This window comes from Fringilla coelebs, assembly GCF_963513975.1.
Source record: "Fringilla coelebs genome assembly, chromosome: Z".
In the NCBI taxonomy this organism is placed as follows: domain Eukaryota; kingdom Metazoa; phylum Chordata; class Aves; order Passeriformes; family Fringillidae; genus Fringilla; species Fringilla coelebs.
This window is the reverse complement of record NC_140031.1, coordinates 44,900,238-44,914,397: the sequence shown is the minus strand read 5'-3', so window position 1 is coordinate 44,914,397 and position 14,160 is coordinate 44,900,238. Positions and strand designations below refer to the sequence as shown.

At 34.2% G+C, this 14,160-nt stretch overlaps 1 protein-coding gene across 6 annotated transcripts in view; it reads left to right on the top strand.

Moving 5' to 3' along the window:
• The window catches only part of MEF2C (myocyte enhancer factor 2C), a 114,104-nt gene that overhangs the window by 18,821 nt on the left and 81,123 nt on the right, over nt 1-14,160 (top strand). Inside the window, exon 1 of one of the 6 annotated variants that reach the window (XM_084225062.1) lies at nt 5,438-5,512. The exons of the other annotated variants lie outside the window; for them this stretch is intronic. The gene's annotated coding sequence lies outside the window, so the exon portion shown is untranslated. Of the gene's footprint in view, nt 1-5,437; nt 5,513-14,160 lie in introns of those variants that run through there. 6 annotated transcript variants of the gene reach the window in all.

The window sequence follows — 14,160 nt, the reverse complement described above, 5'->3', positions numbered from 1 at the left end:
AGTGACATGGTAATATGAATATTTTGTGTGGCTGTTTAAAGATAAAGGACCAAATTTTAGTAGAAGACCTGGATTCTCTTCCCATCTGTTTCTGTAGATGCATAACCTGCTGCATAACTCCAAAAATTCCATTTGAAAATTTCTACTTTTGCTGTAAAACTTCATCAGTATCTATAGGTGATAAGTGACAAGGAGGGAAAGAAAATTTTATTATATACATTATTTTATAATCAGTGTATTTTTTTCAGAAGCTTCAAAATAAATAGCACTTGTCATTTGAGAGCTGCAGCTGTTAGTCTGTTGAGACATAAGAGGAGATGGGCAGATATTGAATTATTCATGAAGACTATTGCTATAGTTGATGGAAGTTCATCAGCTAATTCCCCCACTCCATTATGAACTTTCTTTCAAATTCAGTCAGGCTACAGGAGTACAAGCTGTTACTTTTAATAATCATGCTACCAGAAGTTTCATAAACTATATCACATAAGCTTTCTCTCTTAAGAAAGTTACTTACTGTCATTGGGGGCTGAGAGGTGCTTAATTTTTAATACTTTTAATGCTAATTTTAGTACTTTTAATACTACTAATTCATGAATAGTGTGAACCATCTGATATTCTTTCTAAATGTAACTTTTACGAAAAATGTTTTAAAAATGCATGTAAATTTTTTTTACCTTAATTCAGCTTGATAAACCAAAGTCCCTGACATTTTAATTTATATGCATATTTAAGTATTTTGTGATTTATGAACACAAGGAGGTTTTGTGTGCTGTAACTTACAACATGTTTTTCAGTTTATAGGCCAATTCAACATGTGTAAATGCAAGAAAATCTCAGTTTGCCCAAGCATGAGGAAATCAAATGCTAATTATCCTGCTTGCATGAGGGAGTTGAAGCAGATGATCTCCAGAGGTCCTTTCCAACCTTAAGTATTCTGGGATTCTGGAAGAAGCCAACAATTTTGTGGTGCAGGCTGTCAGAGTAATGATAAAATGCTGACATTTAAGGTTAGTTTGGCAGACACCAAAATCATGTCATGAAGTGAGTGCTCATGGGTATTGCAGGAATGTTAAATATCAAAGATTTTGTCCCAGTTTGAGCGATAAGGAGCTGGGAGACTTGCACAAAGGATTTCACAAATGTAGCTCTTCTCTTCACATAGGCCAGGTGAAAGAGGGCATATTGTCAGCTATCTCTGCTTTGGCCACAGCAAAACCACAAATGTTTTCTCTAGGAGATTTCCTTCTCTTTTTATACATCACTACAGTCTGATTTGTGGATTTGAGAGCAGTACGAAATTGTAGTAAAAATTTATTCTCCAGTTCAGCCTCCTTTGTGGAGATTTCTGTAGTGAATGAGATTGAAAAATGTCTGTTCGGTGGTGTGCTTGATGCAGACAGTGCCCTTATTTATCCTGTGATGACCTAATAACAGCAGCAGCACATGCCCTTTTGATGGAGAGGATTACTGTAATTCCCTCCTAGAAAGGCTTCCAGCAGCTCAGCTCTGTCACTTGCAGCCTGTTCAGAATGCAGTGACACACTCCCATCCTGTCTTGAGCAAGTACAATCCTCTGCCTTGTACCTTCACTCATTTACTTTATCTGCTATGAAGTAGCCTTTTGATTTCAAGGTTTGCTGCTTTAGTTTTGAAATTCTTAATGATTCAGATTATGGCTATTTTCAAAAAGTCTTCCAAGAATATCATATTGACAGCTATAACCACCCCCACAGCATATTTTAGGAACCTCAGCATCACATCTTAGGTTGCCAAGTTATGTCCTTTGCCAAGCTAGGCCTTCAGGTAAGGAACTTCCCCAGGAAATCTGTCTTGAACCATATATACTTATCAGAAAACATTAAAATTAAATATATATTCTTGGTTACTTTTTAAAATCGCTTTCTTATTGTTCACTATAATTTCTATTAGGACTGTATTTATTCCAGTTCCTCTCAGTAGTACTTGGAGTTGTTCTGTCAAATTTTCTTTTTCCCTTATTCCCCTTCAAATTTTATTTTTCCCTAAGCATACTACAGATGTAGTTTTGGATAGTGACTTCTTAATGGCGTGTCATGTTTCATGTCAAGAGCGTGAACTTTCTTGTGTTAACATAAAGGGTATGTCAACATGATTGCTTACTAAATAATACACAAGCTGTTTTTTACATTTAATGTATTTCTAAAACTTTTATTTGAATCATTATTCCTCTTCTTTACAAGGAATTATCCCTTTCTTCTTCCTATTATGCATTGTAAGTCACTAGGCTTCAGCTGGATGGAGAGGAATTCTCTTGTCTGCTTGTCTTGCTGAGCATCTTGTTATTTCTTGTATTGTTCTTGTAATTATGGTGAGACGTTTACAGCTATGTTAGTATGGTGTTTAATTTTCCTCATTGATGATGAAGTAATAAGGCTATGTTTGAAGAAGCTTAGACTAGATGACAATGTTAATGGTGTCAGTGAGGTCAAATGTATTCTGCGCTTGTGGGCATCCATGAAGTACTTTGTACAAGACATAATCTATTTTCTTCTGTTCCATGTCTGAAATTTCAGTCTAATAATTTATAACCTGAAGTGAGCTATGAAAGCTGTTGGGACACTTTTTACCAAGTTGCTCTAAATATTGTTCCATGTACTGATAATACCCCCTTTCACCTGAATACAGAACTGTACTTAGATGTACAAAATTTGACCCCATGTTAACTGCATGAAGGACTTGGTTTTTCATCTCTTACATACTCATTGATTTCAGATTCTCATTGGCTTACATGACTTATCGGGGTACAGTAAAGAAATCTGTGATTTTATTCATATTAACCATTACATATGTAATTAATCCTAGGTACAAGAAGAGTTCTGCAGTCCTCAGGAAATTATTTGAGTGTTTCAAATAGGCACTCATGCTTGTAGGTTTGGGGCTACAAGTCATAGTACTGCAAGGACTTAAATATTTGTTCAAGTTTACTATTTTTGGATGTTGTACCAATGTCACAACTACTTTCAACAAGTAAAATGCTGCCCCATTAAGACTTCGCTTAATGGTTTGGTGATGGTGTCTTCTTAAATTATTTTAAATCCTTTGAATTTTACACTCCCTCATGGGCGCAAGTTACTTAAATAATCTCATTTAAATGAACACAATTCAGACTGTTTCCTAGACTGTATTATTAGAAAATGAAAGCTAGTCTGAAGTGGGAAAAAATAGTTGTTGGTGGGTGATTTCTTCTTCTTACATCAAATTTTACAAATCAGTTAATTTCAGAAAAAAAGCAAACTCTGAAGTGGAGGAAGTTGACATGCATACCTGAAGTTAACTTCATTACATTTAGATTTTCTTAAATTTTACTTCTGTGCAAGCTCCTTACTCTGAAAGATTAGCAAGTTGATGCAAGCTGATGATTTTTTCAACTGTTTTTTTTTTTGTCTTGTTATTCTTAGTAGTCTTCCAATGGATTACTCTCAATGTCAATGTGAACATTTTAGCCCAAATAATTATTGAAAAAAATCTAAAAGTATTACATATTATTAAACTGGGAATTTACAAATCCTCATTACTGGACAGTCTTATTCTTAATCATTAAGCCTTGAACCACAATCTCAGCAGAATGTGGTGTTTTTAATAGCACTGATTCTGGTGAGCAAATTTTATTGTGACTTCATGGAACCCTATGCATTCTTTTGCTCATGATTTATTCTCCCTAGATAGAAAATGGTAAAAGAGGTGTGTTAATGTATTTTTATTCGGCTCTTAGTACCAAATATTTAGCTCTGTTACAGTTCAGAGATTGAATAACTTAGTTCTTAATTTCATTCAATTAATTAACATACTACTTGTTCTCAGTCATGCTATACCAGATGCTCACAGTGAGAATATTGATCAATTACTGGGAAAGATATACAGCACATTTTACAGATCATTGCTAAATATTGTATTCCTCCATTTCAGTGTTCCCCAAAACACTGCTAAAAACCAGAAGTGTAAAACTACTACATTCAGTAATAGATAACGTGTTTCTATGCTGGTTGCAACTTTGAAGAAGACTCACACTGAGGTCACTAAAGACTATCCTTAAAAAATGACAATATGTTATGTTATTGTCATTTTATATTATTGTCATGTTATTGTTATATTATTATTTATGTTATTTTTCCCTCTTGTTTTGATACTTAGGTAACTTTTCTGGGATTTTTGCCCTACATGTGTATGAATTTATGCAACTAAGAAAGTGTTTCAGAATGAAAAATTTATCACAGACTTGAGGGAAACTGTTACTCGATTACCTGTTTTTCAGCATGCAATTAGAAATTGGCCATTAGGCAGTACAGAAAGGAGAAAAAGACAGCTTATCTTGCTTGTCTGGGACTTATCAGTCTGTGATTGATAACCCAGGCTTATCCTGACCTTGGCAGCATTGCATAAATAATTTTATGAGAGGATGAATTTTAAGAATTTCTCTAATATATTAGGTAGAAAAAAGCCATTCCTTTAACAAAAAAATACATATTTTCTTTTTTTCTTCATATCTTGAACAAATGTATTTGGACTAGCATCTGCCCAGGACTTTACATCCTCTGTTTCTTGTTCAATCTCAGTCTTCATTGTAGTGTATAAGTAAAGATTACGTCTGAAATCTTTTTCTGTCATTAATTTTGACATGCTCAGATTGTGTTGCTTAGTGATCTAAAGATGGAATATTGCATTAGTATTCACAACATAGCACCAGTCACATATTTTAATCTATTTAAGATGAACTAAAATGATGAACTTTTCCCCTTTATCAAAGGAAATGCACTACTACAACCAGAGAAGGTAGGATAAAATAAGGGGTGCCATGCACATTGACATGATTTCAGATACTAAGATGTACTCAGATACACCAGAAAAGTCAGATGACTGGACAGATCAGAGCTGTTCAATTTCTTAAAGTTCTGGTTTTTATTCCAATGGAAGATTTATCTCCTCAGGACATTGCATGTAATGTTCATTTAAACTCCAGTTTTACTTAAAATAGATCAAAAATTGGAACATAATTACACCTTTTCAAAGTGTTTTCCCTTTCTCTTTCATTTTATGTAGCTAATGAATTTATCTTTTAAGGACATCAAAAGGGAAATAAGATACATGTGTATGGAGGCAAAAAGTCAGAACAGAGACTTCAAGATGTAATATGATCAAGGTACCAACCTGCTTCATAATCTCAGATAAAATCACTGATTATCATTATTATTATTTTAATCAAGAGATTAAAAATGAACTCCAGTTGTAGAATGTATTTTCTGAAGGACTGTGCTAATCTTAATAAAATCTTAGACTTACTGAAGACAGCAAGTGCAAAATGTTATACTGCAGTATTATCAGATTCTCAGAGACTACACAGTCACTCCTAAAATGCAAACTAATAATTTTTTCATTATTTCCTAGCTGACAGAAGAGAAAAGGATGTAGAACCAATTACTGATCATTATTCCATGAACAGAGAAGAATAATAAGTCACTGCACACTCCAACAGGTGAACAGCACTGTTGAGATGAGCCATTGTTTCTATGCAATGCACATAGTTACCCTTCACACATCTTACTTTCATAATGTGCATGACATGTAATCCTACTATACAGCTACAAACCCCACACCTTTAACACTGGGTCTACTTTCTGCAGTAGCTAAAAAGTCTAGCAGTAGTCAAAACCAATGTGACATTTTATGTTAATATTTATTGTGAACTTAACAAAGGATTCAAATTTATAATACTTATAAAAAACCTATCTCACAATAGATATTGACTAAAATACATGTAATTTCTTACTAATGGTCTTAATGTACCAAGTATGTTGTACCATATTTTTTAACAACTTACTTTTCTTTCAGTGAGACCAGGCTCAAAATATACCCTGTTTCCATGTAATTTTAGGTCTTACTGTAATCCAAAATTATTTTGACCCTGTCAAGTGGAAAATTTCACACATTTCTTTTGAAAGATGGCCAAAATCTGGGGAGAAAACTACATAAAAATATAAGCAAATATATTACTACATTCTCATACAGATTTGACAGCAAACCAGAATCCAAAAACTAAGGAATTATTTTATATGAGTGAATTCTGCTGCCTGTACCTTGGAAAATGAAAGACTAATTTGTTTAATTACAGGCTATATATTTCAGATATAAGTATCAAAAATCTACTCAAAATCAGTGTTGGTATTTGACAAAACTGTACAGAGACACAGCCTTGGAAAGACAATTCAGGTTTATTCAGACAATGCTCAAGAATGAAGTATTGTCATTCTTTTAGGTTTAATTCATTGTTTTCTTTCATGGCATTGTTATAGTAATCCATAAGTTGGTATTTCCAAAAATTCCATACTGTAATCAGTTTTATCAGAATCTAGATATTAATTTAATTATGAGGGGTAGGTGGATTCCAAAAGTTCATGTCTTCATTCATCTTCATTAATTTGAAAATAAGTTCTTATAAGCATCTTTTTTCTCTGTTACTTTTCTGGAAAAGTAAAAGAGAAATGCTTTGCTCACTTCAGATAAGTTGAAATTCATATTAATATAAAAGCTCTCTAATTGCATATAAAATAGGCCTCTACACAACTTGAAACAAAATATGAGCATGGAGTACCATTAGTTCACCTGATTCTGAAAGCAGAGCCATGGTGAAGTGTTAATACTTCAAACAGGACAAAATATTATGAAATCTATCTAAACCAAAAAGCAAAGAGTTTCTTTTTCAGCTGCATTAGAATTTGTATGGCAGAACAATGATTCAGGATGGAATTTGGCCAGGATGCTAGGGATATGAAAATATTTATAGAATTAATTTGGTATCTATAATATTCCCAGTGATCAAGATCTTGGTTGTAATTCATTAGTAACACATTCTTTTCTGTTAGCAAAGCACCTTAAAACATCATCTGTTGAAATGTCTTTATTACCAGTACAGGTGTGGAGTCTTATGATGGACTCCACACATGTTAAATAATGGAGACCCCTTATTTAACCTATTATTCTTTGTACTGTTGGAGTTTACAGGAAGATACTGTCCCTGTAAAGAATTCGCAATACATAAATCTGACTCTGATTGACCCTAATTACTTTGTGAGAATGAACAGGATCACAGCAGATGCTGGGTTGACTGTAGCAACTTGGGGAAGTATCTTTTTCATTCATCAGAGTGACCATACTCCATACAGATTAAGAGCATTTGACACCTCTTTGATTGAGGTTGACAAGTCTTAGAAAGATGAACATCTAATACTCACCGTTTTACATGGCAGCAGAGCATGACTCTGGCTTAGGGTTTAGGAAACAAGCAATTACTACTCTCCTGCATGCATATCTGTCTTGATGCAGAATATGCTTTGTCTGTGGCAGGCACAAAGCCTGCTTAATTTTGAAAGTATCCTTACAGTCTCTACCAAGTAGCATCAGACTCTCTGTTCTTGCTGCTCTTCTGCTTTTTTATCAGATAAGCCAGGCTGAGCAGAGTGAGCTGTGGTTTTAAAATTTTGTACTTTAAATCTGTCTAAAACTAGCCTACCATGGACATGACACTGTACACCATGATCAGTGCATTTTTGACTGATGAAGAGAAATGGGTGATGCAGTGGTTCAACCAAATTTGAAAAAGAATGCAAGTTGTTGTTTCCTTGCCTTTTTAGCAGACAAGGTATTGTACAGTAAGAATGACAACTACCAGTCTGTACACACCTGAATTCATACCATAAATTCTTGCATATGTCTTGTCAGTGGTTACTTCTACAGAATCATGCAGCAGTAGGATTTCCAGAAACAACCTCATGTAGATTTGCTACACTCTCTATTTATCCCGGCAAGAGGTTTCAGGGGGAGCTACAGACTTACTAACACATGATTCTCATCTGAGGAAACTGCTCTGTGAACTGGAAAAAATTATCTGGGAACCTAACATCAAAGGCTAACAGACAACAAACAAAAAAATATGAAAGTAAAGACTTCAACCTGAAAAAACAGCCCCAAAACCACACTAAACTTATAACCCAGCAAGAGATTTGCTTCCATCTATTGGAGCCAAGGCAAAAAAGACAACTGAGCCACAAGATCTTCTAACATGGGAAATAAATCAGCTAGTTCTTGTCCCAGAGTGCTAGTGTTGAAAAGAAAATCCATGAGCTGGTATGGGAAAATTTTAGATGATTAAAATTACATGACAGTATCCAAAGTATCCCAGTAACTTCATTCCAAAATTCTCAGTAATTTAGGAATTTTAACAGCAAAGGCTTTAATTGTTTAAGTTCCTAATTTATTTTTGAACACATTAAAAGTATTTTATAGTTGTTTCATGCAAAATTGCAGAATGGAGCCATTTAATTTCTCAGTGTTCATCTCTAAGTAACAGGAGTAGAACTTTTGTATTAACATGGCACATGGAGAGTAAGAGGATGATGATGATGATGATGAATGTTTCTATTTGAATGTTTTGTGCTTAATTTTTGTGATGCTTCATTACTGTATAACACTGCTGTAATCTGTGAGGATTTAGAGCCTTTCACATCATGGCAACTCATGTCTCCTCTCCAGAGCCAACCAGCGGACTTACTGGAGAGACTGAGAAGCACCAGCATATTTTTCTTTCATTTAAGTGGGATAATGCCATAGAGATGTGTGGATTAAGGGCATTTAGAGTCTGCAGCTTTGATATTAAAGTGGCCTTGGGCATTTAATACAGTATTTCTCAACTTTTTTTCCAAAGTTGCAGCTTGTAAAAATCAATAGAAAGATTCCAACAGAATTATATAAGCACAGAAGCAATCGGGAAGTGGGATATTATTTTCATGAGCTCTGTTTGCAAACATTCTGATTTTGAAGTAATTTAAAAAACATCTTGAATTAGGTTATGGCATGCTGTTGACATTTCCATTTAGTAGAAGCTGTTACTGACTCAGTTTTCACTCTTGCAGCACAACATGGGTAGATATCAAGAAGAACGTGCTTACAGTACTTTATCATGCATAATTTGTTATATCTGATGTATAAAAGAGAATGCTGGAGATTTCTTACCTGGAGATATTGTGATAATTACCCACAATTTGATACATTTTCTTGGAAAATATGCTGATAATAGCAGTACACTGATATTTACTGGTCATTTAGGCATGACCTACTTGTGAAATTATCTTTGTATTACCTACAAAGGGAGGAAATTTAAGCTTACAACCAAGGATATCCCTCTGACACAATATTTCCATACATTAAGAACTTATTTCAATTATTCTGCTCTTACCATTAGCAGAATATTTTAAAGCAGATTTATAATCAGGAAGACATACTAACCTTGAGTCTTATCTAAAATGTGTTTTTATTCTAAAAAGTATAAAAAACCCGTACAGTTCTCATCTGATTCTTGTTTATTGTATTATTTGTAAAGTACTGTTTTGCACTTTGAGTACTATTACTCATCTCAAACTGTCTCTAGAGGCAAAACTGAATTTTCTGTTACAAACATAACAATTTAGTAGATATGGAATGCATTTTGTCCAGTCTTTTTTTCTGTTCATTGCAAAATTAAAATTAATCTCGTTTGCTTGAGGCTGCATAGTTTACTGTCATTAATTGGGGACAGTAGAAGTCACGAATTTTCAGTAGTAGAGAAGCCTTGGGATATTCAGCTGAGATCTTAATCAAAAATGTTAGTGATTGCTTGGGAATCAATGAACACACCCCTGAGGGGGGAAAAAAGCAGCATAACCCTAATATTATTCACAATGTTTTGTCAAAAGGGTCAGTGATTCATAATGATTATTTTTTTATCATAATGTAACATAGTGAGGAACGACAATATTATCTATTTGTGGTCTACATAAATGGCTCAAAAATATCAATGCTTTTGATCTTTTTGAAATAGTCTTGCTCACATGAGTAGCTTTTAACACCTAAATTTTATTTTTGACCTCTCAGCATATTAAGTTTTAGCATATTCAAAAGCCTTAGCTAATTCAGTGGTTGTGAATCCATAGCTTTGCAGTCACCAGACACTTCAACAACAGTATAACAAATTCTGGTTTAAGAGAATTAACTCTGTCCTGATGACAGAAACTCCAGCCTGTAAGATTAATGGAAACAGCATTTCTGAATCCTTGAAGGACTTTAAAAGTGAGAAAAGGACCTTAAAATACATGTCATTTCACTTCACTTTTACTATTGCCATTATACTGTTCTTTGTTAGCACCAACTAAAATTTGTCCATTTTTGACTATTTATAACTGAATAGGAGTTAAGCATTTTTAAAAATACAATGACTAATGTCCAGTCAGACTAGTGAGTTTCAAAACCTTGGGTTTTTAGGAACTCTTTTAAGCAGAAAAGAGGAAGTACTTCCTTTTACAACACCATGTCAAGACAAACACACTCTCATATGTGCACATACATACAAAAAAGCTACAGTTCAAGTCACTTCAGAGGTTACTGGTTGCAACATTAGATCATAAATAATAACAGGAAGAAAAATGAATAACACTTTGTGAAAAAACAACAGCTTATTTATGCAGTGTTTCAAGAATTAAAATAGTGGTGTGCAAAATATGAGGAGTAAAGGCAGTTGTTCAGATTAGGCATCACAGTCAGTATTCTGTCTTAATAAATCAATGGGTTAGCATATATGCGAACACACATGCTTTCCATTCATTTATGTGTGTAAACTACTTTAAACAATTCTCTTTATAAAAATTATGGTTGCAGGCACCATTCAGATTTCATTTTCAGCAGTGTAAATATGAAATAACAGGACTGGCTGGGGTGTAGTTTCACTCAGGGCTATGCATTTGAATAGCCAGGTTCACAGTGCTGTCCCTGGGGCCAGCATATCTTTAAAACGCATTTTGGTAGCAATAAGGAGATCCTGTGTTTTCAGAGGATTGTGTTGATAGCAAAGTATATCAATGAAGGCCGCCTCACTCACAGTGAAGGTCTTCATTTGAAAACAGCACTAAAACAAAACAGCCATTGTGTTTGGACAAGAGTTTTAACTATTCATAGAAGAACAGCCAAAACTGCAAAAAAAGTGCTGGATCTCTCAAAACTCTTAACTCCCAACTAGAGGACACACTATTACTAGGGGTTTCTTCTTTGCAGCTTTTTTAAAATACAGTCTCCATTGTCAGTGTAAACATTCAGAAACCCAGGCTAATACTTCTTTTTAAAATGCAGAGTTGATTTATGACAGCTGCATTGGATCATTAATCATATATTATCTTTATGGAAGCTTTTTTCTAACATATGTTAATTGGCTGTTTTCTGTGACAAATTATGAGCTCTTACTTTGATGAGGTTCAATTGCAATCATGTTGTAGTTGAGTATGTAGAGTTTCTAGCTCCCACTGGCTCCTTAAACCACTACAAACATCTGCACATCGCTGCAGTGCTGAGTAATGGCAGGATTTGGGTTGATCTGATCTCTGTCCTGAGTTTTTTTCCACAGGATATTTTCAGCTCTCTGCACTAAATCTGTTACAGGGTTTGCTGGTTTTAGCAAAAGAGCTAAAATTAATAACTTGTGTGGGATTATTAGAATACAATGAGAAGTAATTAACAATGTACAGAATTTTTTTAATATTTAGAGAATTCAGTGACTTATTAGAAACTCTCAGCTTTATTGCGTTCAAAATTACTGGTGTCATATAGCATTTCCAGAAGCAAAAATGCTGCCTGCTTTTTGGAGCCAATGTTTTTTAATTCATAAATATCATATTTGCAAGTAAAAAAAAAAAATTATTTGAGAAGTCATTGGCCTCACTTTAACTTTTTTAATTTTTACCAAAAACAAAAAAGTGTATTTCCCAGCTCAACAGGAGATATGTCTAATGGTGTTTTACATAAACTTGTGCATTTTCCTGTTAGTAAAGAAAATTTTGCACTGAAAGCTAATGTCTTTCTAACTTTTTTATATTAAAGAAAATCATGCTTACATATGTTCAGTACGTAAATTAAGCAAATTCAGGAAAAAAAACCCACAATGGAAGTTGCTGCATTTTTTATTTGGTACCTAACCTTTTGATGACACTTGGACACCTTATTGTATTTTTTATGGTAATTCATTGGAAATATGAGACAAAAAATGTGTGCTGTATTTACTCAAAAATGTACTTTGGGTGAATGTGCAGAAATATAGAACAGCCTGGTCATAAAACTGTGTCAAACAGTATCAATTACATTGCAATTAATTTAGCAGAACACTACACAGCTCAGCTTTGACCTAAACCAAATGGCATTAGATAAATCTGTCCCATTTGTTCTTCAGAGAAATGATGGAGGTTAAATTTCCAAGCAGGTGTTAGAGTTTAGAACAAGAACCAGATGTGTATGGAAGCTACTTCAGTCTCATGAGGGTGGTTCTAATTCAGCTATTTCCCTGGAGTACCCCACAATCAATGAGTTCCAAATCCTGGGGCTACCTGCCTTTGTGTAAAATCATGGGAATATTTCTTCACAGATTATCACTGCACATGTGTGGAAAAATTAGATCAGAAATTAGAGATAAAAAAAGGTTAACCTCAAATTTATATGAACATCATATTTCCTTGAATTTCTGCAGTGGAGAGGTGACACCCAAGTGGAAATGCCTACAGAAGAGATGTATTACTACAAGGAGAATTTTAAGAAATGTAGAACTCAGACCATGGATATTTAATATGTTTCTCTGGTCACCAATTGTTGTCAGCAGTATCTTACAAGTGAGCATATGTAGGTCACATGCAGCACAGTGAAGATCATTAAAGATAGGTGAATTGAATCAGAAAGAAGTTTCAAAATGATAATTTTGAATCTGTTGTCCCTACTTCAGAATGTTGGTGAAAGTAAAGTGATGCATTTCGTCTTGAAATAATCTACAAATGACACTCAGTTGTGCTTGCTAATATGAGCTTAGTTGGCTTTAAGAAAATAAAACAAGGTAAAGGGAGATATACATGTGAAAGACAGGGATTGGCACTTATTGGATTTTGAGGCCTGTGAGCCATGTGTCTTAATTGGGGCCAGTTGGGATCATTTAATAATTGCTGTCAGAAGATCAAATTTAATTCTCTTTATAAAAAGACCACAGTGGGATAGAGTAAAACAAATTGCCATCTGAGATTACAAATGTACTAAGCTTTAATTAGGCTGATTAGGATACTGTAAGAAAGAGAAGGAAACAGGAAACTGATGTATCTGCTGTGTACCATGGTGGACCTTATATGACAGTGCTGCCAAATATTTTTATTTCAAGAAGATATAGATGGCATAAAGGACGATAGAGCTATGACAACATAAATATGCACATATAATGTGTTAGGTATGCACGGTAACTGTAACTTTCTGAAATTAGTGGTTTTAAATACAGGCATCAATATATTTATGATCATAATTTTGGCCTTCAACATTACTTTTATATATCTTTAAATGTTTTTTATTTGTTTATGTACCCATTGATTATGCCAAATGAGAAGTATAGCCCTTAGACTTTCTCTATTGTTTAATAAATATTCACTGTCCTTTGTTCTCAGAACATTTGCATGAGCAAATCCACATGTTCCTTATCCCCAGATTTCCATAAGAGAAACTGACTAAAAAATGAAAATGACGTGAAATATTTTTGACAGAAAAGGGAGCAGATCTCACACATCTTTACCTCCCAGCACTGAATCTAATTCTTTGAATTACACTGCCTGCTACTTTCGCCACAGCTGCCTGTTTCTAAGGATATATTTTAGCAGAAACCATCTTACATATCAATAGAGCTCAAAAAGTCCCATTTCTGGGAAAACATAATGTACATTTATAGCCACAATAATATTTAGCTAATGTATCTCTGTATTGATCATGTTTTTTGTTTTTTCAGCATGCTTTTAGGATGATTGTAAGATGAGCAATGCTGCCAGTGATCCTATTAGACAAACAAAATACTCACTGAAGGTAGATTGGAGACTATCAAGCAAATTCCACTGTGTTTTCCTTCTGAAAATTAAGAATATTTTATGTCTGTTTTATGATATTTGTCAAGGATGTTGACTTTTTGCATTGGCTATTGCCAAGTGCAGTGTGTTGTATACAAGCAAGAAATAAATAAATCCAGCTGCATGCGCTAGTGGAGTGGTTATAGTTAAGGTACTGTAAGCAGGGTGTGATTCTCACTTGTGGCTT